General features: G+C 40.4%; 1 protein-coding gene across 13 annotated transcripts in view; it reads left to right on the forward strand.

Annotated features, from left to right (window-relative positions):
- The window catches only part of TJP1 (tight junction protein 1), a 168063-nt gene that overhangs the window by 91565 nt on the left and 53161 nt on the right, over nt 1-23337 (forward strand). The window lies entirely within an intron of this gene.

A 23337-nucleotide genomic window follows, 5' to 3' on the forward strand; every position in this document is an offset into this window, starting at 1 on the left:
TAAACTCCATGCTCTGTACATTGTTATGATGTTCTGGAGCTGGCTTCTAGTCCAATGTGCAGGACGCAGATTAATGTAAACAGAGATTGAAATCTGACTGTGCCTGGGAGCTGGTTTTACTTTTATAGAGAGGAAAATCAGTAAACCTTATCAGTTACCAGCTAACTAATCTTTGTTTCAAGGAAAACATCTAGCCAGTGGGTTGTTGTACTTCATAGGTACTTGAGGGCACACACCGTACTGCTACTTATATACTATGGGAATGGGTTTTGGGCCTACCTCTGCAAAAAAAAAAAAAAAAGCTCAAAACGTGGTACTTTGAATTGGTGCTAGGAGTTGTGAGTAGCCTTTAAAGTTGAGTATGTCCATGTGGATACTAAAACATAACTATCATGGTTGAAACTTTCTGATATGAGGACTCGTTAAAATGCATGATAAGAAGTCCTTACCTAAGGTATTCAATTGAAAACAGAATTGTAAGTAATGGTGAACTATTCCAGCATTGATCTGTGCTAAATACTTTGTTCTTATTCCTTGAAAGACAATATGTAACAGTAGCAAGTATTTCAGTTAAAAGCACTCATCCAGAAGAGTTTCTTTCAAAGCGGGTGATGTTGAGACCAAGGACCCAAATGTTTGTGCATTCTGCTACAGGCCATGTCAACAAGCTTGCAGCCTGGAGTAGGATCCTCTCTTCAGTTTTGTTCTCCCATCCCCTCAGTCTAAGAGGCAAGGTGACGTCTGGCGGAGGCAGGAAAGCTGGTTACAGTCTGCGTGAGGGCTGCAGAGCTGTACATGTCTCTGTGTGAAATTAGTCTCAATGTTTGGTTTGTTAACAGTGAGTCAAATTCTAAATGTTTGAGTTAATGGGTAGGATTTGAATTCAAGGCTTGTTTTTAAGTTTATAGGATGCTTGAAGTTATGTAATTTGTACAGCAAACTACCCTCTGGTTAAGAAAGACATCAGTCATTTATATCCCTTGAATTTTTCATGGTCATAGTATAAATGCAGCAAAAATTCATATCAAACTATGTCCAATGTTTTCTCAGGCAAATAATGTTACTAATGACTTCTTCAGTGAACGTACCAATTAACAAACAGCCATAGGGAAGTCTCAAAATGAGTCCCATGCTCCTGTGCAGTGTATGTATGATGAGTCCAAAATGTCTTGAAATGAAAACATTATCTTCTCTTATAATTATGCTATTTTAGGGGCAGATTTTTCAAATATGCGCTTAGCATTCAAAACTAGTAGGGGTGTTCTTGTTTCAAGGAGCTGTGTTGTACTCAAGGAAGGGCCTGAGAAAGCAGAGGAGAACATTCATTTGAATGCTGGAAGGTCTGGTGTGGTCCTGCAGATCCTGCAGAGCAACAAGCACTGCCAGGGTCACAATGGTGCTGACTTGTCCTGGAACACAGAAGTCTGCTTCTGTTGTCCATGGATTTTCCTGCTGTGGTATATCTGTAGAGAAATCCTAAGCCACAGGCTGTGTGGTCTGGTGGAGCTACGTAGATGGGCTAATGCAGGGTTGGGGAACTGCCCCAGTGTGTGCAGGACTGGGTGCTTTCCTCACACCTGCTCTCCCTAACTCAGTAGTATCCTCAGTAAGTCTTCAGAGTTGTTTCTAGCCCTTGCACATGGAGATTTATTTAGGTTACGTGTATTTAGGAATATTAAACACATTATGGGTGCTAAACATTTAAATCTTGATTTTACGTTTAAAAAAAAAAGTGTTGATATTCTCAAGGGTATTTAGTAATCTCTAACAGGATTCTTGTTTCCTAATCCATTGTAAACAGATGTTCTACCCTTTTGTGGTGGAGGAGGGTAGCCTAAATTGAATAACATGATAGCAGTAGGGAGCACTGATAGATAGAGAAGCTCATGCTCTTGTAATCGAGCAAGCCATTGAGTTACCCATTTTGGCCTGGATAATTCGCCATAATGTTCTGTTATGGTTAGTTTTACGTAGTAGAGGAAGCAATACCAGAATTTGGTCTTGTCCCTCCCACCCTCACATACACAAAGTACTGACTTGCTAAAAATAGAAATCACGCAGAAGTAGGCAGCTTCTTTGATTTGTAGTTCTGAGCCTTTTTCCAGTAAGTACTGCAGTGAAGAACAATCTTCTGTCTTCCTCCCCACTGCCTTTTACATTAAGGGCTTCCTTAGAAAATATTTTTTCCACCCCTCCTAAACCAGTCAGTAATTAGTTTTCAGCGCGCGATCCCATGGGATTGCACAGCCTGTTTCTTGCCTGGTTTGAATGGGGTCCAGTAACAGTGTCTTCCCCTCTGCCCCACTGGGTCGGCAGTCACTTAACAAATAGCTCTATTTCTTTACTCGCACTGAGTAGAAATTGTTCTGTGCCGCTGTGGAGAGGATATGATTGTCCAAATTGCATTTAAAAACACGTCAGGATTTAGATTAATTTTCCATGTGAATATTTCATAATGGGATCATCATACTTGCACTGGGAGATAGTGGCGCACAGTGGGAACTAATATGAAATTACTGTATTTTAAATTAATATTTGATTTGTTCTTTCAGCAGGCTTTCCTTATAGACTATCTATAGAACAGGACACGCAATAGATGAGCTCCCTGTGGCAAAATTCAAGTAAATTGCCAGTCTTTATCGGATACGTATTTGTGCTGAAATTGAAGTTAACTACAAGTAGCAACCTTAAGAAACTATTAGTATGACAGCATCAATGCAGATTAGATAACGTACACTCTTCAGATGTACAGAAGAATCTTCAGTTTAATGTATGAGTTGGTTATGCACCGGTAGGATAATTGGTGTACAAGCTCACATATGTAATGTTAAGCAATGTTTCTTTCTGTACTTCAGTATTGTAAGCTTTCCCCATCACACATCTGAATCTGATACATTTTCTCCTGAACGGCTCTTCAGTCTGAGAGTACATGTTATAGTCTTCAGAACATGTAGGCTGGGTTTTAGCTTGGATTTGTCCTCACCATCATGTGTGTCCAGCTTTCTTTTGAGTAGTCTTCCAGCTGGGGCATTGCTAACGCTTCTCTGCTCCATTTGTAGATGTTGGTTTTTGTTGGTCAATTTGAATGGCTACAAAAGCTCTTTTCCAACTCTCATGTTTGTTAATATCAGAATCAGAAAGAAAAGGGGTCAGGGGAGCACTGTAGCGTAGCAGTGCTGTTCCTTGCACCTGTGTAGCTACATGCGCTTCAGAACATTATAATAAGGTGCATCTGCTATGCAGAGAGGAGAACAGGAGACCAGCAGCAGTATTTACAGAATTTTGCCTGTATCTCACTTAGAACATAAACCCCTTCCATAAAGGCACGGGGCTTCTTTCCTCTGCCTAATGTTGTATCCAGCTACATATATATATATATATATATATATATATATATATATATCTGTATGTATATGTATATATATATATATATATATAAAATATGTATATATACACATACATATCCTTGTAAATACTCAACAGCCCTGTGTTAGCTATTTAGATTCTAGGGCAGTGACTTCTTGTAAGTCTAGATGGGACGCAGAAGAAGCGAAGTGTGGAGGGAGAGAGATACTGCTGTTTAGACTTGTAGAGACACTTTGGAGGGTATGGTCGAGCTTTTGGACGTAGCTCTTTAGGGATAGCTTGTATGGCTGAAAGACCATGCCATGCCATTTCCTGTGAGCCTTGTTCCTTATCTTTCCTATACCACAACCACTGGAATACTGTTGCTGCAGCATTAATGACTTGGGTATACTTGTTATGAAGCTGGATACAATGAAAACTATGAAGAAGAATTAACTTGTAGATGAAGAAACAATGTTCAATTTTATGTATAGTTATTAAAGGGAAGTAATAACATTAAATTATAACTAGAGGCAGTAACATAATGAAACAGATTGTGAAATCTGAACAGTGATGTCAGTTTTTCATTACTTACGTTATGAACAGTGGTAACACAACTGTGCAAAAGGGTTGACCTGCCATTCATATGTTACAGTAAAGTGATTTAAAAGATGATTTTCAGTCTTAAAGGATGGAAGACTTAAACAGGTTTTTATTCTTATTGAAAACATAATTATTGGCTTCAATCACACTAAGTTGTCTCTAATAGAATGTAGCAACTTAAATTACTGTAACTGCAGAACTCCAGGATAACTTCAGATCTCTAGGAGAAGTAACTTTAAAGGTGTTACTTGACAATGTGTTATCAAACAATTAGTCAGTTGTAGCTAATATGGGATCAGGATAGTACCTGGAGCTAAGTATGCCAAGTGTTTTTTATCTGAACAAATCCCAACGCTTGTCATAAATCTGTAATTCTTGTTCATTTTAGATGGCTGGCTTCCCCACAATTAAGTCTGGGAGAAGGCCAGAGCATGTTAACCCTGTCAGTGTAGGGTGCTTGCTTAAAAACTGGACCTTGCTCGAACCTGCCTTTTTCCTTTATGTTATTTGGAACAACTTTCTTTTGCATATGAACATCCCTGCATAAAGTGGCTTTCCAGAATAGCGTTAGGTGGAAAAGTCTGTAAATCTGGACTCCTTGAAATAGTATTTCTAGTGGATATTAAGACCTTAAAGCGAAGCTTGAAGGCATGGCTTTTTGACAAAAGAACTTTTGTTTCCTTCAAAATTGAAATTAAGTTGTGGAAAGTGAATGGCCATCACACACAGGATAAACCCCTCTGTTAATAACACAGCTATGCAGGAATAGAAATTCCTGGACGGTAATCTCGTATGAGAGAACTAAATTGACTTTTTTTTTTAATGTATGCCCCCTGTGGATAATGTGGACTGCATTAATGCTCCCAAAATGGAGAGTATTTAGCTAAAGAAAATGAGAGAGGTCTGCAGTTTATAAACAGCTCAGTAATGGCTTGAACCAAGAACTTGTTTCATCTGAGGTGGGCATCGTGCTGTAGATGCACTCTGTAGAGCATCAGCGTATTTTTCCCGTGGTTGTGCATGTAGTTTATTGTAATCACATTGTTGGTAGTTAGAGGGTAAATGACCCTGCAGCTGCCAAGGAAACAGCTGAGTTTTAAATCAGTAAACATTGTTTGAATACCCTGTCAGTGTGCAACTCTGAAAAATTTAGTCTGTCATACTCATCTTACAGCTATTGACCCTCAGATTTTACATTTCTTACATGCAGTATTACTGGTAAGACTGGAAAAATAAGTATCATTTATCTGTAAGGTTGTAAGTAGTCTATGAAATGTCACACTGGGGGCAGTTAGGAAGCTTTCCGACCTTACGCCATGAGCTTTATCAGAATTTTTTGTTTACACTGTGGTCAGCAGTAGATCTGCAAATCTTCTCTAAAGACAGGGTAAACCAGCACGGTGTTACCTTCTGAACTTCTTGGCAAAGGAACCGTACATATCATTTCAAAGCCCCCCTCCCCAGGTCCTTCTGATAAAATCTCTTGGCAGAATATTGCCTTTGCCACTTGCTCTTTCTTAGACATCTGAAACAGAAAGTGTTTGCATCAGTGTATGCTGCTTCGTGGCACAGCCAAGAACGGCTGTGTCAGATGAATTTGGTCTTCACAAGTGAGGAGTATTCAGAAAACAATAAATAGCAAGCATGTCCCTAGCTGCTGTACTACTGTATTGTCCTCTAAGAATTCAGAGGGGAAAGGTGGAACAGCCAGATCTCTGCAGTGCTTAATGTTGCTAGAATTCCAGTATCTTCCAAATGAAAGGTTGGCATCTCGTTTCTCAAATGGACTTTAACCAGAGAGAAGTGAGTAATGTGCCAGAGATGTCTTTGGTTATATCTTCATTGCATTTGCTTACTTTTTTTGGGGGGGGTTGTGCAAATTTATGTTGGTAAGCCAAGTGAAAGAACTATGATAAGAGGGAAGGAACTGTAGAAAGAATACAGTCAGGGAAAGAAATAAGTTAGGGAGGAAAGAGCCAAAGGCATGCAGACAGGAAGCTTTTCATCCTTAGTCACTCCTCTTTCTTGCCTCTACCCTCCCCAGCAAAGAAATGAAAACCTTAGCACAAATGCTAAGGTGTCTGCACTTCCCAAGTAATTACTGTGAAACCTTATGTTGTATGACTAAGCCTTACTCACAGAATTGTCTCATCAAGGCTGACTGAATAGCTGCATTTAAAGCTTGTTATTAAAAAAAAAAAATCAAGATGATAGTATCAGACACAGGCTCTGAAAGAACCATAGTAAAATCTTAAATGTGTTGCTGAAACTGCAGCAGTATTATTTCATGTATCTGCCATGCTAGCTCATATGCTTATTATTGCTTTCTGTAAGAGAGCTGAACGCAACTGATGGGGAGAAGAAAATAAAATAGTACAAACTCCTTTAAATGTTAAAAGCAAATGAAGGATAGTTTGAAGGACATTGGGATTCTACACAGAATTCTAGGTAAGACTTTCCAGAACAAGTAGGAAGTATTTCAGAACCTGCTCTAGGCACTTTTAAGTATGTGAAGTTAGGATGAGAAATAATCCCTGCCTATAGTGGTTTGTGTGAACTTGACTGTAGCACACAACAGTGAGTAAAACACTCCTGAAATGCGTCTAGTGCTTATCCTTTCTTGTACTGCATTTGGAATTAGCAGAAATAATCAGACACACCGATCTGGATGTTCCTCTTCAGTTATAATATTCATCTGAACGTATTCCCAAGTAACTAGGAAAGGGCAATACCGTGAGTATAGTGATAATTTGGTAAGCTACTTGCTCTTCAATGTGTATCTGTATCTTTCTGTAAGCCTTGTGTAGGTAGCCGGCAAAGCAAGCCTAACCTCCAAGTCTTTCATCGTGGTGGTTTAACTGTTAGTTTAGATAGGACCTGAATTGCACACAGGGTAAAACAAAGAGCTCACCCTTCTGGGAACACTGCTGTTTTCAGGGACAGGAGGCACTAACCTAGTGCCCACAGTTGTGCCAAGACTGACAGTTTGGATTAGTTCAAAAGTTGGTAACAACTTCTGTGGAACAGAAAACGATTCTGGTCAAAGGCATGCTCTGGCTTAGGGAAAGTCCTGTTGTGTTTTTCTGCCCCCTGGCTGGGACAGGCAGGAAGGGGGCGGTGGTTCAGAAGTACTTGCTTTCTCACGGTGCCTTGCTCCTCCACAGGAGAGGGAATGCCACCGCAGCAGGCTAAAGGTGCAACCAGACCCTCTGTGAATAATGGCAGTATTTGTAATGAAATGCTGCGAATATGATTTTTCTTTGATGAAGCTGACAAACATGGGCAAATGTCTTTTTCCTGCCCTCCTTTTACTAGGGAGGAGCTATGGGGGGGACATTGTATGCTGAGAAGAGCTGCAAATAGGATTGAAAATTAATGTAGGCCTGTTAATTCCCTTTTCCTTCTACCTCTTCTTGCCAGGTTAATTCTTCACACACGTGCATGCGTGTCCCAGTTTCTCTCCTGGTATGCTGTTCCCAGGACCCTGTTCCATTCTGCATCCTGGGTGTTTTTTATTTAAATTTGCCATCTGAAATACAAGATGATGAAATACGTGCCTTGTTCCAAACAAAGTCTTGTAATTCTCGTCTGATGGCTGTCTGTCAGAGGGGATTGCGAGGTGAAAATTGACATAGACGCAAGTGTGCGCTTGGATCTTTAAAGACATCTCTTTGCCTTTGAGGGTATGTAAGTCTGAATGATTCATCTGAAATAAACCAATGCTAACTTGAAGGTTTTCTTAGTTGCTGCATTGTCTACAGCGTGTAAATGCCCCTTTATCTCGAAGATGTGTAAACAATAGTAAGAAGGCAGCCGCTGGCAGTTGCTGAGGTCATTGTCCCTCTCATTGACCAGTGTCCTGCCTCTTCTGTTTATTTTCTTCCACTGCCAGGGGGATACCTTCTAAGTAGTTGGATTGTGGCTAATGTTAGGACTATATTTTTGACTGTACACTTAGTTCTGTTGACAACACCGTGGGGTTGCTTTAAATGCAAACAGAAAGGAGATGGCTCTTCAACCTGAATGGGAGGCTTCTGCGGCATGGGTTTTGCTAGGCTCAGTTAAGTGCTTTAACCATCTCCTTTGCAGATCAAACATACTTTAAATAACTGTTAACAATAAAAATACTTGAAATGAGAGGAAGCAGTCAGAAATGCTGTTGTTTTTTCCCCCTTCTCTACAACTGAATTAACTGGGAGCTTTTATGGTAGTCTTTACATCTGTCATTGTTATTCCCTCCCTTACCCGTTGTGCATAAAGAGCACAGTGTCTCGTAGTGCAAAGTTGTAGAAGTAGATTTGCTGGGGTGAAGTAAGCGGGCAGTGCTTTCTGTGTAGCAGAAGGGCTGCATGGGACAGGGGGAAGTAAACCAGGTGGTGAGCTGTGATGGCAGATAGCTGTTGTGTGAGCCTTGGATTGGGTGGGTGTGCTTCATGCCATGCGGCATGGCAGGAGAGAGATGCCTGGAGCAAACGTTATGTTGAAAGAGTTTCAGTCTTTCTGCAGTCCTGATCAGGCTGTCGTCTAGTTCAGTTTTGATCTTGTGAGGTAGCTAGGCTGAGGGAATCTTCTTTTTTTTTTCTCCTCTGTTCTGGGAAGATCTTTGAGTAAAGCTGGTGATCAGCTTGCTTTACCATGAGTCAGGGTCTTCATAGCTGGCAGTAAGCATTTATCTTTTTTCTTACAGAAAAATACTGCTTTTCAAATGGAACTAGGAATTTAGAATGAAATCAGGTTTTGCTTTCTCTACCTTTTAACTTCTGTGACAGGACCTTTTAATTTATTCATTAGATTTAGCTTGTTTTCTGTATTGAAAATTTGATTTTCTGTTTTAAAAAAAAAGTATGGAACACTTGTGTAAAAAGAAAAATCTCAAACAGTTGTACTTGAAAATAGTGTGGGCTGTTAGAAAGTTTGTAAATAGCTTCACTTTCTCTGTGGTGGAAAAGGAGATGTTTCCATGTTTTAAAGTTCCATTACTTCTAACTTGTACGTTACTCCGTATTTCCTGGCTATACTTAAAATCTAAGCATTAGTGTGCAGCTGACCAAAACATAATACCGAAAATCTGTCTTTGCTGTCCTAGCCCTTGAAGCAATGTAATTATGTTGCTTTCAAGCGATAAGCCAAGGCAATTTAGAGAGGGCTGGAATGCCTGCACACCCTGACCTTTCAGGGCACTCGCAGCGCTCCTATTATGCAGAGGCTGCCGTGGCACTGCTCTGATGTGCTGGCCTGTCACATGCTGACTAACTTGCAGAAAGCTTTGATGCAGCTGTTTTAAAAATGCTTTTGCTGACTGATAGGCACTTAGGCTGCTGCCTGTGAACAAAGCTGGCTCTCATTCCATGCTTTTAGCCCCCCTTGCCTATAACAACACTTCTCTCCTGCTGACTCCACACACCGTTCTTATCTCGGCCCAATTGTTGACTTGTCTCCATTTAAATTGTTTTCTTGTTAATTTTCACTTCAAAAATAGTCGTGTGTGAGGCAGAGTTGGTATGTATGGTTTATTTAGTGCTGCTGCAAACAAGCAGCCTTAAAGTTGGTGTGGTGGCTTGAAAGAGCGGGTGGATTAGGGGAAGGGGGAGAGAGTGTCTGACTGGGCAAAAGGGGGAGGGAAAGGCTTAAAAAAACAATGGTCCTTTATTTGTGATAGCTAATGCAGAGGAAAGTAGCTTTCAGAAATGTAGCATGTGTCATGTCAAAGTCTGAGATCTGGTGTCTTGTCTGGAATGGCACGAAGAAGGGAAGAAGCTGAGAAGTGAAGGCTGTCTGCTGTGCACGATGCTTAAGGACCATCGTATACAGTAACTGTAATGCCAGCAGCTTCGGTAGTATTAGAAGCAGGACTTGAACAGGAATGGGAAATTAAACTGACTTTTTAGTTTAATCTCTTTATTTAATTATATTAATAGTTGTTAGATCAGGTAGTGTCTGACTTGCACTTCCAGGAAGTGGAAAAATGATTGCAGAATGCTGAACTGTTCAATTCCAGTAGCCTGGCTACAACGTTACAAGGATAAACTGGTTTTTGAAGACACACTCCGTGTTCTAACTGAAAATAAGGGTGCCGGATGTTTGCATGAATTGCAAGTCTAATCTAAGCAAGCCTGTACAATAAGAAGCATAGTAGCTTGTTACCAATGACAGACAAAGTTTACCAATCCACAGTTTAACCTTTGACTCCACAGTACATATTGATATTGAACCTTTTCCGCTGAGAAATGGAAAGCCTAGTAAGACTTCATTGATTCTGTATATGTGTATTGTGTGAAGTTTCAAGTGATTTTAAGACTTGAACTTCTGTGCAGCATGGCATCACTCTCAGTCTGGAGAGGTGGTGGCGGCTGCAGGCATTCCTGTGTGTATTCCCTCGTGTTTACTGCCCTCCCAGTAACTTCGAGGTATGCACAAATGGTGCCTAGCACCCCTTGAAGCAGTAGTGTAGATCCAGGAATAAGCAGCTGGTGTGTTTAAATCTGCTTTTGCTATTTAGCTCAGTAGCATACGGCGACAGCACGCTTAAATTTAGTGTTTTAACAGAATGTAATGCATTTTACCTGATATAGCACATCTCTTAAGAGAACAGAACAGGGAATGAACTTAGAGCAGGAAATGAACACTGTAATTCTGTAGTGAGTATTTTCTAGTTTTCTGGGGAAAAGACTGTTTGTAATCTTTGGTAGGGCAAGAAAGCTTGTTCTTTGTATATATCAAATTGCTTCTTTGTTACTGGCATCTCCTATAAAGGAAATATGGGAAACATTGACTTTGTTCAATGTTTGTTAACATGGATCATCTTAAATGGCATAGTGAGGCAAAAAAGATGCATTAGTACATCTGTTGATAGCATTACAATATCTTTTAGAGGATTAAATTTCAAAAGGAATGACTCCGAAGGTGAAATGATAAAAATTTAGGGAAAAGATGCAGCTAAATCAATGTACTAGTGGTACAATTTAAAGTGTTGTCACTGCATGTATTTTTTTTTCCTGTAAATTAACACAACTTCCATGACTATGAAGGTATGAATATTAAATCAACTGTGCTTTGAAAGTGCTTTTTTTTCTATTCAATTCTGATTTTATCCTAATGGAGGAAAGACTGCAGTACAACTATTTTTCTGGAAGTACTGCTTCCTTTCTCATGCCTTCATTCTGAACAATGCTGTCACTGCTGTTTATCCTTACCTGTTTAGACTTCAGGATTTTTTCTAAAGACTTATTCTGGTTTAAATAGTTTCTCTGGAGTCGAGTGTTTAGAAATGGTTTGGAGTAAACATGTGTCTAAATTGTCTCAAAAATGAATAGGTAGGAAGGGTTTTGGTTATATCAACTGTCAGCAGTATGAGAGATTCCTGCAGCAGGGTCAGGTCTATTCTGACAGTGGCCCTTGCAGTATGCAAGGGCTCTCTATAGGAATACTCACGCTGTCTGTCTAAAGGCACTGAACGTTTCTACATTGAAATAAAATATACTTTCATTTGTGAGAGGAGTATTAGGGAAATCTATATTTCCGCTTCTGTTGTAGTCAAGTTGGCAGAATGTAATTCTGTAGTTCTTAGGACAAATGGAAGGAGATTATATTACTGCTGAACTGCAGCCTGGGAAGGGAGGCGAGGTTCTATTACAGATGGGTTTAGGAAGATCCTAAGTAGCCTTTGTGGTGTTGTTAAATTTGTTAATAGTTAGGTAACTGCTGGCCAAAGCATTAAAATGCAGGCTGTCATTACTCGCTCTGTTTAATTACAAAAGGGTACTAGAAGAGAGAAGCAACTGCTGTACTGGAAGAATAGAGAACAGCAATATTTATTGCCTTGTACGGATCCCCATTTGCTCTGGACTGCTTTTCTTGTGTTTTTCTTTCCTTTTCGCAAAGTAATCCAACATGTTGTGGGCAGGATGTAATTCTGGGAATTCACTTTTCTGGTTGTTTTACTTATTTAATTTTCCGATGCTTCGATGCATAGTGTTACCTATTTCCATTAGTGGTAGTGAGGTCTTGTAAATGATTGTCTGACCTGGTAACTCTAATTGGTGGGCCTCTGCCCCGAACAGTTTACATGCTAAATGTCTGCGAAATAGTGTAATTAGATTAAATGTAATTATTTTCTTAGCTTGCATTTTAACCTAGGTGTTTCTCTTATTTCAGTATCACATCAGAGCATGCTTTCACCTTTTTTGCACAGTAAATATTTCATTTTACAATACTTGGAATAACTTAGTGGTTTTTATCTTGAGGAGTGTTTTTTTTTCTTTTTGAGGGGAGAGATTTTTGCTTCCTGCTGAAATAAGCTGTTGGCAGAGATGATGGAGTAGCTTGCTGCAGCTAAAAGGGAGATGTGAGAAGTTGGTCTTCCTCACCCCCATCTTTGGCTGACCTCTAAAAACTCTACTTCATGTCATTGCTTCAAGTTTAAAAAGGTTTTTTGTGCTCTTCGTTGCTGTTTATTTCCCTTGTCAGTTTACTAAGATGAACCAGCTGACTGAGGGGTTAGACAGCAGAATGAGTGCTAAAAAGGGTATAAAATAGCATATGTACAAGTGTTGCCTCTTTCAGAGTGCTGACTGGTGAGACAATAGAGCTGTTATGCCAAATCATATCTGAGTGAAAGCCTTACTGAGGCTTCAGCCTACATGCCACAGCTTTTGACTTCTAATTTCACTTCATAGCTTCGGCTCTTGGCCAGCTTTCCTGATGAAAGGAGTGGTCTCACCCTGGCCTCGCACATCAGTGAGGTAGTTTGAGACCATCCACTTCTCGGGGGATTTTTTTGTAGGAAATTTTAATCAGCTGAAGTATGTGTGGCATAAACTCTGAAATGGAAACTTAAGTCTTTCTGTGTATCTTAAGTTTAACCTAATCTATTTCAGAATGACAGCATGTTACCTATGTTGGTGTAGGTGAATTACCCAGTGAGAGGAGGCAACAGGCATTTTTCCTTGTTTTCAACACCAAGAATTTCTTCACAGGAGGGAGATAGTTGCTCACAGCTTGTTTGTGGACTATTCTCAGTAGTAAGGTTTGTTCAGAAGGCAGGTAATAAATAATATTTACCTTGTGTTGTGTTGTCCCACTTTGTTTTTAACACCTGCAGTTCTGCCTGATGCAATGTGTTAGCTGGAGGACTGGCACTCCATCAGTGTTGTACTTCGGTAATATTGTTCTGGGTCTTGATTGCATGAAGGAATGCAGGGTGGGGCCTCAGTGCAACTTCTGTTTTCTAAATTCTTTAAATAGGTAAGGAATATGGGGTAATAGGTATTTTTTTAAGGTCACTTCTATTTGAATAAGAAAAGTCTTCTTACAGTAGTCTCTGTAAGTGAGGTGGTTCTACAATGATTGATTTATGTGTACCTACTTGGTACTGGAAACATTTTTTTCTTCCCCATATTTAAGTCACGCAGTCTGCCTCGTGCACTGAACTTTGATGCTTGTCTGGTAATGTGGTGATCCTGTTCATCTCAGTAACTCATCAGAAGGCTATTCACTCATTTTTGGGGTTTTGGGGAGCTGAATTGTTTCCTGGAAAGTTCTGAGACATGCAGGACATCTTGTGATGCTGCTGAACTGTAAGGGCAGCTAACTGCCATTCTGTACAATCCCAAGGGTGGTTACTCATGTCTGAAGACCATTTAACAAGGGGTGCTTTATGTCAGTCAATTCCTTTTCTTAGTGGTTTGGTTTTGTTTTTCTAACCTGAGTGCAGCTCTGAAGTCTTGAGCAAGGGCTATAGAGGTGTTGATCTGCTGACTAGTAAGGAGTTGCTAGACTGAAACGAGTATTTCTCAAAGCAGCTGTTTCTTTCCTGAGCTGTTTCTTTACTGATTTCCAAACCCATCTTCAGATTTCCGTTAAGACTCCCATCACAGTTTGCAGAGGACAAAAAAGTTATAGAGTAGAGCTTCATAAAATTTCCCTTCTGGTTTCTGTGTTCTAATTTACCTTGCGTTACGGGAGACACATAAACAGGGCGTTTACCTTGTTTAATAAAGTTATTGCAAACTCCTACTGAAATTTGTCTGCAAGTGTGCAGCTAATGTTGTACAGCAAGGATTGCTTTATCAGTGTTTAAAAACTCTGGAATAAAAGCCTCAGTGTTATAAATAGGATGTGCATTTTTCCCTAGCCAATTGTGTAAAAACTAAATAAGAAATCAAGCTTGGATGTGGGACAGAAAAGAACTACTCTAGTGAAAAGGAACTAGACAACTACATAATTACTTGAATGTTTGGATTTTAAGGTTTTCTTTAAGTTGTCTTTGGAAGTTGAAGGTAACAGCTTCAGCTTCTCCTGTACCCAAATTGGACTACTGTTTGCTTTCCAAATTTGGAAATCACCATGATAGAGAAGTTTTTTCTCCCCCTCAGGTTTAACCTTTCTTAAGTTCGTTTATCTTAGTAAGAGCCAGCTGTAGTAGTGCTGCCGTGCACATGACCAGTCTCTGCTGTAGAACCGCTCTTCATGGATACAAGCCTTGGGACTTTCTGCGAAGTCATCAACTCCTCAAATTGTTTCAAAAGCCCTTAGTATTTTTCTGAAAACCATGGCCCTCTGATAGCGTTTTCCATTGGACTGACTCATCAGACAGACTTGTCTGGTGCACTGAAGCTAAACTTCTGAGGTTTCTTACTCATTTAGTAAAGATGTTCCTTTTTTTTTTTTAAATATAGCTGATTTTGCAGGTTTGTAGGTGAATCAGTTGTTTCCTTCTGAGTCTGTTTCTTGCGGTCATGTAACTTGATAGCTTTTGGGGCAACAGTTGAGTGAACTGTGGCTGCAGCCTAGGATAAACAGGTAATTGGCCAAAATTACGCAGACATTTCAGTTGTTAAGCAAGAGCTTATCCAGTTTCTTCTCCAGATGGTTGGATAAACAGCTAGAATGTCACTCATGCTTTTTCACTTCAAAAAATGTGCTGAGTAAACTAAATAGACATCTGCCCATTAAGCACAGATGGGAAATACTTACCAAGAGGTAGGTTTGATGGGTAGCGTGTCTGAGTAGTCATGTATAGATGTTTGTTTTCAAAGAATTGATATGTATTGTATTACTGAGTTGTATTTGGGTTGATAGCTTCACAGGGTGAGAATGAAACGATCTCTTCAAACCTGTACAGATAAAGCTTCTTCTGTAAACTGTACCAGTAGGTGTCATAGGTAGTACTGACACTATTATCGTCTAAAAATGGTACTGAGAGACTATCAGTAGCTTAAAAGTAATGACAAGTCTCCTAAAAATGTGTTCACATGCTATATGACCTGCCAACAGAAAGCTTTCAGTGTTACGTACAGTGCTGATATGTCTATATTTTCCTTGTCAGAAATTCTTGGTGGGTGTCAAACTGCTGCCTATATTTACTGGGATTTATTTGCATTTCTTTAATCTTCAGTAATTTTGGTGGCTTTCTGTGTGTTGGTAGGGAGTGCAAACTCTTCTTCCACTTCTCACTTTGAAAATGTGTCTACAAAGGCAACCAAAGCTTATTTAATGATGAGCAATACTTTTGGTAATATTGGATGCTTTTTTTTTTCTTGAACCGGTAGTGGCTTATGCTAAATGGGTTATGGGTATGTTAACATGTTCTTTTAAACTGTGCTGAAATAAACTATTTTGGAGAGGGGGAAAAAACCCACAACCCCCTAAATGTGTTATGAAACACATGCAAAGCAAGGCCGCTAAAAAGCAAAAATGCCCTGTGAACCAGCCAGCTGTACTGTTCCACCAGCCTCAACTTGGTTGGTTTGGGCTGACATCCGAGTGCAAACGTCAGGTACTACAATTGTGTGTGTGTTCTGGTGTTTATGGCTTTCTTACATGAAAAGCTCCAATTCTGTCTTGGAGAAAGTGGGCACCCAGTTCTGGTAGCAGAATGAAAATGCAGGTCTTGGCAATGTGATTGTATTGTAGTCTAAAAATAAAGAATGTGTAAATAAATCTGAAGTCCTGTTTTTGAAAATTACTTTGAAGCAATCATAACATTCACATTTAATGATACTGATGCAATGATGTGTGCTACGTAGGCATGTGGAATTACCTGTTGCTTGAGATAATGATGTTAAGCTGTTCTGTGCCTAATACTCTGCCACAGCTTTCCCTCCAGTTTGGAGGAAGAAGTTAAACCCTGCAGGAACTTTACACTTGGAAGAAGTGCTGCAGTCCCATTTGGTCTTAATGTTTAAGCATGTTAAGTATATGCGTCAACCTGCAGTGTTGATATGATACTGCTTTTGTTGGCTTGGGTCTTTTGAGAGCAAATATGGCTCAGGAACACTGACAGCTGAGCTGACGGTGCACTCATGCTGGAGATTGGAAAAGAAAGTGGTTCTAGAGCTCTTCGGAAGTGAAGAATGAAATAGGTGGTGATCAACATAATGTGTTGGTTAAGGGTTGAAATACACAGAGCAAGGAAAACTAAACAACTTGCTATGCTGTCTTACACAGTTTCCTAAAATATTTCAAGTAGTTTACATGTGAAGAAAAATGGGAGCAGTATTGTCTGTATGTGCTCCTGGAAACTCAATGTTTGCTTTCTTTCTGACATCTGTTTCTTCAAAAATCATATATATGTAGCTAAATTATGACCCTGATTTACTTGCGATGTAGTCGCAATATGTAAAGCAGAGGTGGAATGGGAACAGAGCTTCGAAGTGTACTTTTTCTGTCTCATCTCTTAGCAACTTAAAGTTCTTCTAATAAAAAAAGTCACATAGCAATCCTAAAATTGTATTGCTGGTTTGAGACTCGCAAAAGACCACATGTCACAAAAATGACCTTCTGGATCCTTGACTTGTAGATACCAAAAGCCACGTGTGATTACTTTATTTTGAACCTATTGGAGTTAACGTGCAATGATGTGTGAACAAATGTATCCAGAGGAGAAAAATGCAGCTATGTGGGATTGCTGTTTTCTGTCTTCTGTGCTTGATTGCAAACTTTATCACTCTTCAACGTCTTTTTACTTTTTTGACAATTAAAGCCCTAACTTCCTTGAAAACATGAGGTTTAAAAAGGTAAAAGATGAGGGAAACTTCAACTTTAAGCTAAACTTAAATTAAACTTGCACTACCTATTTCCACTGGTCTATAACCTTTGTCATGTTCTTAGAAAAACGGTATTCAGAATGTACAAGTTCAGCAGAGATGTTTTCTGTACCACAAAGAGGAAGGGGTGCTGGCATACAAAGAGGTGAGCTGAAGGTTGTGTAATCTCTGTTCTGTTCTGGTTTGCAAACCCGAGTGTCGTGCTGTTACAATTTTGACCCTTGTTTTGAAGCATAGTCACAACTTTTCAAAAAGGGAGAGTTTTTTGCCCTTATGTGATAAAATCCAAAGCCCATAATTTTTAAATTTGGTTCCTGGTAGTTAAAGATGCAATTCTGGTAGAAGCAGAATGAATATTTTAAAATAGCCCCAGTCATTTCCGCCTACATAGTTTTCTCGCCTATTTGGGAATGTGCATTCCAGGGCGGTGATGGATGGGCATGATGCTGCTTGGATCAGGAACATAATCCTGCACCCTTGATATGCTCTCCGTCTTAATGCGCAGTGTGGAAGTTGTGGGAAGAGAAGTTACACTGCTGTGTGTTCGGAGCTGCTGGGGAAGGAGGGGGCAGCTTGTTCCACCTTTGTGTTTATATCCGCACTGAAAGTGGCTTTGTGACCGCTTCTAAGGTTACCTTTTGGTTTCTGGTGGTTTTAAGCATGTGAGGCTTAAAGCAAGTGAGACTTTTTTTTAAAGGTAGTTAAGTGATGGATTGTGATCTTTAGTTACTTTTGCTTTTTGTCGTTACCTTAAATGCTAAATTTTGGAAACAGAAGACCACAGAGAAAAGGCCTTTAAGTCATCTGAAAAACAGTCATTTTTAGTAGTTGCTTACTTTGCAAGTTTAGAAAGTCTTTTGAGTTTGACATAAAATGTAGTCTAGCAAATGAGCTACAGTGATCAGAATGGCTGAAAGGCCACCAAATGGCACTTGAGGAGAACATGGCATTTCATCAGTTCAGAAGCGTGCCGTTCCGCTGTCTATGCGGGCAGTCAGCATGCTGCAAGGCAGTTCTGATCTGGTCAGCAGTGCGTGCTCTTGAGTTAATCCACTTCTCCCTTCCCCTGCTTTGATGTGCAAATAAGAAGGAAAAAGTCTTAGCTGTAAGTCTGTGGGGTGGGATGGGAAAAGGCATAGTGGTTATGTATATCCAAATATTTTCAGAGTTTAATTTGAAGCCTGTGTAAAGCCTCTTGTCCACAAATTACTCTGTCGTTTTGTTCTAGAAGCTGTAGCCAATGTCTCTTCTACCCTGGCTTCAGGAAGGGAAGCAAAGGGGATGGGTTGTTGTCTTCTGAGGCAGTGAGTACAGAACGGCTATGGTAATTCTTCAGCTTGGCACTTGTGGCACTTCACAGGTATCTGGAGTGGGAGTAGGGGTGCAGTCCACAACAAGGAGAAAATCCAAACCCCAAAACCCCAGAAGCTGCTGCTGACAAGAGGTTTTCTTTTTTTAGCTGAAGTTTAATATATGACAATTTGAATCCAACTTGGTTTTTTTGGTGAGATCTGCAAATTGGAAAAGGTTGTGAACCACTGGTGTAGAGAAAGGCAAGGCTGGGACTGCTGCCAGTAGAAAATCAAAGAGGAGGATTATAATCAGGGCAGCTGTTTGCACTGGGCGGTAACTCAGGCCTGCTTTTATTGCCTCTTGTCCCCTCATCGCTCCTCAGTGGAATGGGATTCATTGCTGCTGTTTATTGCTACCGCAACTTCTCATCTTCTTAGAAAGGTGTTCCTGGCTTGGTTTTGGTGACAGGGTGACACTGCTGCCTTTGCACGTCATCATAAGGGAGGGGAGAGGAAACTGAAAATGTCTTCCTGATCCTTCCTTGCTTGCTGATTCTTGTAGAGCTGCTGTTACTTATCTTTGGCTTGTTGGTAGCTCTGACTCCTTAAGAGAAGGAAGCAGATGATTTAAAAAAACTAACAAACAAAAAAAAGGTGGAAAACTTGTATTTTTTCCATAAAAACATGTTCATAAAACTCTCATTTCAGAAACCAAACCAAGATTGTTATCCAAGAAACACTTGTATTTTTCAAACCTGAGTATAGTCAGGGCGAAGTTCAAAAACAAACAAAAAATAAACACCCTAAATAAATACGCTATAACTGGTTGTGAAGAAATGGTATGTTTTCTGCTACCTGCGGAGCAAGTTTCATGCTCGTTGTGAAGCAGGCAGTGTTAAGACGATGTCTGTAGGTGTGTGTACTTGTGTGTTCACAGCCCATGAAGAACCCACCAGAAAGGACTTGCATTTTTCTTGTGTTAGCTCCTCTGCCTGCCTGCTCCTGCTGCTCCTCAGGAAAGCCATCGCCAGCCCCTGGTCGATCCCTGGTTCAGTTCAGAGCCTGCCCTGAGGATGCGAGTAGCCATAAACTGAGGTTGTTGCTGCTCCTGAACCCTCTGTTGGCAGGCAGCAGCCTGAAGGTGCTGGTTTTGCAATTATACGGGTTCAGAAAAGAAAGTTTTCTTTAAGTACGCTGCTTGCTGTGCCTTGCCTCTGCAACAGTGTAGGGCACCAGCTCGGTTGTTTCACAGTTAGTGGAATAGTAACCTGTCCTTTCTCTTCCCAGACCCCATTCACCCCTTTCCCCAAGTAATTTGAAACTGAACTTTGACAATTACTTCTGTTTTTCTCTATTAGTAGCAGCTAACTTTAATCAATTTGATATGCGTGCACTGAACAAAAGGGTGCGAGGACTGGGGACGGATAAGCACTTAAGCTGTAGCCGTAAGCTGCTTGGGAGGCTGGAGCTCATCTGCTGGGCTGCAGGCTACTGGAGGCAATGTAATGGCTTGCTGCTAACAAGAAGAGGACTCGCTTCTCCGGTGCTATATTGTTCACAATTTCAATACTGGTACCACTGACTAATGTTTCTTTGGTTTTTTTGGCTTTACACATCTATAACTTAAAACACTAGGTGCTTTTGAGTTTAGATCACTGCTATTTTGTTTGGTTTGTAATCAGATGTAAGGACAATTGTGTGTTATTTTTTTCTTCATTATTTAGTTAATAGTTAACGTGTGTCCTGAAAAACCACCTTTGCAAAGCTAGCAGATTTGTGATGTGTCTGTGGATAGGGAGACTGAGTGACGGTTACTGTGAAATACATTGTCAAACGCTATACTGTGTCTGCTTAAGTGAGATACCTCTTCCTCTTTTTCAAGTAACTTATTTTGGAAAAGCAGGTAAATGAGTACTCATTTCACGATGAAGCAATGCGAAACTGGGCTTTTTTTAGTAGGATGGGAGTAGTCTTCTTTCACGAGGAAAAATGTGTTCTGCACTTTGCATGCTTGCCTGATAAGCAAGTTGAGGAATGTTTTCCTTGCCGATAGCCAGGTAAGCAGATAGCAAGGCGCATTAACATTGGTCACCAGTGGTGTTGGTTACCTTGTCTGCCCGTCCCAGTCCCGTGCCTCTCTCTGGGAAATGGGCTACAGAAATACTGCTCTAATTCACATTCCTGACCTCTCACTGACTTGTAGTGTATTGATATTTCTTCCTCTCTGTTTACAAGCATCTCACTTTAAAGGAGGGAAATAAGGCTGTTGTGCTCACTGTTTCGCATTTTTGAACCAAACTGTTTCATACTATTGTCTTCTATTCCAAACACACTAATTATTTTCTAACCAAATTAGGGTTGTGACATTGAATGGTATTCACGTTCTATGTTCTCGACTCCTGCGTTTCTGTATCCTTGGCTCTTAACTTACCTCCTTTGAATGTGTACAGTTGATATAAGCTTAGAATTGTAATGTGTGCTGCAGATGCTTTAGCAGCCGTGTGACTGCTAAAATTGTCTCTCTTTAACTGACTGTTACCCAAACTTGGGGGGTGGAGGGGGTGGTGACAAAAGCCATCTGTGTGCTGTTGGTCGTCGAGGGAAGGGAAGGATACTTAGTGCAAAACTTCTTGATGATAGTGGTAGGTGAGAATCAGAGGAAGAAATTTTGAACCTATTTAAAAACAAATCCTATCACACCAAGTGACATATTTCTTCATACTGAGAATGAGGGGAAAAAAAGCTAGAACATGCTGGAATTCTGCAGCTCCTAAAGTACTTGTCAACTGCTTCTACCATGCAAAAGGCAGCGTGTGTTTGTTGGAATCCTTGCATTTCAAATCTCTTCTTCAGAAGAATTTGGCAAGTTAACCATAACATTTCTTGCTTGTAGTGGCTTTGGCCTTTAAAAAAAAAAAAGTTGTAAGGAGAAATTAATCTACATGTAATTTCATGTGTTTTGTTGTCAAATTGGAACATGGCAAGGCATCTGTAACTTGAACTGTCATGCACATCTCTGAGATGTACATTTGCTCTGAGTGATACAGAGAACTTCGAGCAGTACCTTGGTTGAACAGCCCTCCTGTGCCTTAGTGCATCCCGTTGCTTCTCCAGAGGCTGTCATTTGGCAGACCTGCTGAGCGTACCACCTAGAGCTGATGTTTGCCAGGTGCGGTGCTTGGTAACCACATGCACATTTTCTTGATTAAAAGCAAGATAAGGGATGTTCTTGCTTAAAGTGAGGTGCTCAAACACTTTGTCTGCTGCTCTGATCTCTGACTACATGATGGTAATTTTTGGTATCCGTATCTTACATTTGTGTGTGTTTTGGCTTTTAATTTTTAATTAAAAAGTAATGTTGAGTTACATAAACCTGATTTAGGTTCCTTATATAAATCTAACGCAGTATGATTGAGTTTTCTGTGATAACGATACTGTGTTCTCCTCCCCCAGCAGAGAAAAACAACCTGGAAGAAGTCCAGCTTATGTTCTTAACTGAGTGATAAAACAGTAACATCGAGCTAAGTATGAGATCAGGGATGGAGGCTCTGTCTGCAGTTGGATGGTGGGATTTGGTTTCAGGAATGCGCTAGAAACATGACTTAGATGGAATCACAGAAAAAGGAGGTTGGAAGGGACTCGAGAGTTCAGCTAGCACAGCCATCTGCTCAAAGCAGTTCTCGTTAGGTGTGCCTGGGAGAATAATCACAGAGAAGTGAGGTAGAGAGGGACCTCTGGAGATGATCCAGTCCAGCTCCCTGCTCAACGCACTGTCATCTACAGCAGGCTGCCCAGGACCTTGTCCAGAAGTCTTGAGCCTCCTAGGACAGAGACTCCCCAACTTCTCTGGGCACACTGTTCCAGTACTTGATCACCCCCACAGTTTTTAAAAAATGAACAAACAAACCACCTGAAATATCTGGTTGGAGTTACTCCCTCCAAGTTAAGTCAGTTGCAGTGAAACTGACCATAGCTGTGTCCCCTTAATGAGCTTCACTTTGGTGTGAGGTTGTGATTTGTTGAGTTTTGATGTTATCATCAGTGCTGACTTACAAGCCCCACCAGGGGCACCTGCTGTCAGTGGAGCTGAGATAAAAGGATGGGGACCAGATACAGGTGAAAAAAACAGCCACATATGGCCACATACACACATACATAAACATCATGGGGGAAGTGGAGGGTAGGGGTATTTTTGAGAATGGAAACTAGTAATAGGGTAGTGTGTGCTGCTTAAGCAGTTGTGCTGAGAAGCCCTTCTCAAGCTGCAACATGAGATATAAAGAATTAAAACATCAGATGGAGTTTCTCAAGGATCTTGGTTTTTGAAGTGATCTGAAAAAAGTCAGGTCTGAGCTGAAGTTTATCTTTAAAGAGAAGATAAAATGCTTTTACTGGTATGTTAAAACTGCACTCTTTTGAGCCTTTATGTTCTAATAATAGTGTTCTAGATCAGCATAATGGAGAAATTATTTTGAGAAGGAAAAAAATAAGCTATGTGGAAGTTGTTTGTGCCTACCTGTAGTATCATTAATTTTTCTGAAAAAGCCAAGCGGTAAACCATATTTCTTCATAACTTTTCTCTTCTGTTGTGATTTTGGTTCCATTTTGCTAGTGTACTGGCCTGGAATCATGATCCATGAAATGCTGCTTGCCAGCACTTTGGAGTTCGTGATCCTACACGATTTCATTGCCAGCTGGAAAGCAAAATGGAAAGAAGCAAAACAGATGAGGGTTCCAAACTCTAAAGTAATTTTCCCACGCTGTAGAGATGGTGAAACTAGTAAGCTTTGCTTAGTTGCTGGCTGATACCGTTACCAGGTTGTTGGAGTGGTATTCTTCAGCATCTGAAGTAACTTGACCTAAGATCGCTGAGATGTATCTTCACCTGGGTCTTTGTGTTCTGGTTTGTTTTGCCTCATTACAGAGTTCCTGAAGGTCAGCCTTCTTGCTCTGCAGGAATAACAGCATTCAGCAGGCCTGTATCAGAAGCACTTCTACAAATACTGAGATATAACTGGATCTCGAATCCGATCTTGATTTTTTTCTTTTTT

Source organism: Anser brachyrhynchus (assembly GCF_964034855.1).
Source record: "Anser brachyrhynchus genome assembly, chromosome: 11".
Classification (NCBI taxonomy): domain Eukaryota; kingdom Metazoa; phylum Chordata; class Aves; order Anseriformes; family Anatidae; genus Anser; species Anser brachyrhynchus.